Genomic DNA, 3,739 nt, shown 5'->3' with positions numbered 1-3,739 from the left:
AGCTAGTTTATTTGTATTTGCACGAATGTTGTTGTTATACTTGTAATAAATTCTCCCCTTCTATGGATCTTTTCACTTACTAAAAAATGAATGTCTAATTCCCATGATTCCTAAATCTCCATGGACAATAGGATAAAAAGATCATGACATTCGTCGGTGATACTTGGGGTTTGTAGCCCTTGCCTGAGTTCTATAATGTGTTTATTTTCCTTTCTGCTTGCACTCGTATAGGAGGTTTTTGACTTTGTTTTGCGCATGCCTACTACTGGTTATTACACAAAATTCTTCTTCAGGCCCTATTTAAAATAATTGTAAACTGTAAACCTAAGACAGTTAAAATCAAGATTTCTATTGCTACAAATTGTAATGAAAAAAGTTTTTAAAAAATTAAATACTTGGAATTGAGATTGGATGATTATTAATTGGTGTTGTTGTCTGGTACCCAAGTTTCACACTTTCAGTCTTCAGAACACAAAATTGAATTTTGCCAATATGAGAAAACTTGAAATTTAAAAACCCTATCGTATCGAACTCTAAAAACAATGAACATACAGGGTAGGGTTAATAGTTAAAAGGAAAGTATTAAGTAATTAATGGTATTAGGTACTTTATTAGTAGTATGTAAAATGTACATGTAAATGACATAAAGAGTCAAGACTCCATAATTTAGTAATGTAAATAATAATAATAAAAATTTAAAAAAAGAAAAAATTTATTACATTGATATACATTTGAATAAATTTTTTTATTTTGAATAAATAAATTAATAATCAATGATTCGATATGATTTTTGGGTGAATTTGTGGAGTGATAGAACTATTTTCAAGAGTCATCCAAAATTGTGACACGTGTCCATCAATCATGACACTTGTCAAGGACACGTGTCACAATTCTAGATGAATCTAGAAAATTGGGAAAGCATTCCCCAAATCAGCTTGAAATTCATCTCAGGTTGTCGATTTTTCTTTTACTCAATGGTCAGGAATTCAATTTTTGGGTAGAATCTTGTAGTACACATGTCCCAATTTTGGGTTAATTTAATTATTGATATTCAATGAAGATATATTAAATTTTATAAAATAAAATTGGTGCAAGATATGAAACAAGTGCCACTAGTACTTGCCTTTAGTTTTTATATAAACCTAATTTAAATTTAATAAATTTATTATAATATATAAAATATTTTAATTAATAAAAATGTTATATATATAAGGCAAAAGTGGCAAGCCACTATATTATATTAATAAATTTGGTTAAAAAAGGTCAACAAGGAAAGAACTAGTAAGAAAACCTAGCATTGTCCCTTATATTTACATTGATCATAGATATCAAATTTACAGTTTGGGCTCCAAATAGGAGCAAACATTTTTACAAATGAGAAAATATGCTTCCTCCATTGAGGAATTGACTCATAAACAAGTATTAAGCATATTTTGTTTACAACGTCATTTCAATCAATATTTCAAAATAAAAAAATAAAAAAATTGACACAAAAGTCAAAACATGCTTTTTCACTGATCCTTCTTCCATGTCATCGCTACCTTTGAAGCCCCTGGTTTCAGCATCTTTTGAGTCATTGCTGCCCATTGGATATTGATCCTCTTGAGCACTGATTGAAGCATCACATCCCCAATCGATAGTTTCAATATTTTTTTTTTTTGGAGACCAACTAGACCTTTGTCAAATTTGTGAAGAAGAAGCTTGAAATTCTGAGTGTTGTTGTTGCTCCCACAAATTGCACTCTGCAACTCAAAGTTTTTCGACTCTCACTGGTTAAATTTTCTCGACTTGGGTGAGAAACCTATTCAAAATTCTTTGAAGATCCAACAACACAAAGCCCAACTTCTTAACTCTTTCCTCTAGATGGTAGCCAAGCACCCAAGCTATACTACTCAGTGCCATTTTCATGTGGGTAGGGTTTTGGTTGTCATAAATTTTTTTCAATGCTTCAAAAACCACCAAACATTCATGCCTATGCAATAGTTGGGAATGTGAAAACAAATTCCCTACCAATGCCTTTCCAATGCATGAAGCTGTGAAGGAGACTGGATAATATCCATTACATTTGAGAGAAACAGAGACACCATGTTTGAGGGATAGAAAAACTAAATCAAAGCAGAAGAAAGGAATTCCTCTCCAATCACTTGTCTGATAGCTCTATGAATTGTTGGTAAATGGATAGTGAACATAGCATCTAGCACTAAATCATTGATTTCCTTAGGTAACACTATCTCCCCTTCACTCGGCACTAACCATATGCAAAAAAATTTGGGCAACATTGAGCGATATTGCATATGACAACCTTCACATGGAATAGAGATGTCGACCTCCGCTTTGAGCATTTTGAAACCTTGAGTTAAGTATCACTCCTTTTAAAGGGGGATGACACATAAAAATTTGGTACTCTATTTTTGCACAAGTGCAACCATAGTCCTCCCTAAATGAGATCATATCTCATAAAATGTCATGCTATTTATTGTTTTTATTATCCATGTCAACAATCTTTCTTAATCGCTCATGATCTTCAATGATTGATCGTGGGTTAAAGGATTTGAAAGAAACCCCATCGCACCCCAAATTAGAAAGGTGGTCTACCACCCAATTGCCTTCCCAAAAGATATGTAAAATACATACATCTTGGAGTTCATCTAATTGCTTCCATACATAATTGAAAATGTATTTTAGTTTCCAAGAATGTATTTTTCTATGGATGCAAGCATTAATTATGACTGCAAAATCTCCTTCAATGTGTAATCTTTGGTATTTCCCTTACTTTGCAATGATCAGACTAGCTAAAAGGGCTTGCAATTCTGCCATGTTATTAGTTCCCATTGGCAGAGGAGAGGCAATTATAGCCACTACTAGACCTTATGAATCCCAGATGCATGCACCCAATCCGAAAGGGCCTGGATTTTCTTAGGAAGCCCCATCAAAGTTCAATTTCCAAAATCCTGGTGATGGGGTTGTCTAGTGAGTTGTAGATCGAGGAGCTAAAGAGTGGCTTGACTGACTAATTTTCCAACCACTATGAATGAACAATTGCTTCCATTATTGGATGATAATGGAGTCCCATGCTGCGACAGTAGGATTGAATTTTGACTAGTGTAAACTCAAATTTGTTACCTTTGAAATTGATCTCTCTAGCCCCTCCAAGATTTTGTCAACTGTAGAAGCCTCTTTCCTGAAAATACATTTATTCCTTTCCCACCAAATAGCCCGCATAACTAATGCTGGGATACATTTCCAAATGTTTTCAAATAGTGAGTCTTTATATAAAATAGGCCAAGATTGAATAAAGGCCCAAAGATTATTTTGAATAGGAGTATCGTAGTTAAGCTTTTGTAGTTTGAAGGTCCAACATGTGTTAGCAAGTGGGCATGTAAGGAGAAGATGATCCATAGTCTCTTTACATTCATTGCAAAATATACAATTGAATGGTGGTGCAATGTGTAGCCTACTAAGCCTATCATTGGTCAAAATCTCATGCTTTAGTGCTAACCATGCAAAGCTTCCTACTTTTGGAAGCACAACATTATTCCAACAAAATAAAAAAGCTCTATAGGAAGGTTTATTCAAAAGATTTTGAAGTAAGACTCTGTGACCATCCTTAATTGTGTAACCACCCTCCTTATTTGGAGCCCAAATTATCTTATTAGCTGATCCCGAGAATTTTTTTTTCTTAGACTCAAGCAAAGCCCTGAATTGTTTGATTTCATGAGGAGATAATGGCAATTCCCCC

This window comes from Cupressus sempervirens, chromosome 5 (assembly GCF_028749045.1).
Source record: "Cupressus sempervirens isolate cs-2001-9-10 chromosome 5, ASM2874904v1, whole genome shotgun sequence".
Taxonomy (NCBI): Eukaryota; Viridiplantae; Streptophyta; class Pinopsida; order Cupressales; family Cupressaceae; genus Cupressus; species Cupressus sempervirens.
This window is presented reverse-complemented; position numbering follows the sequence as displayed.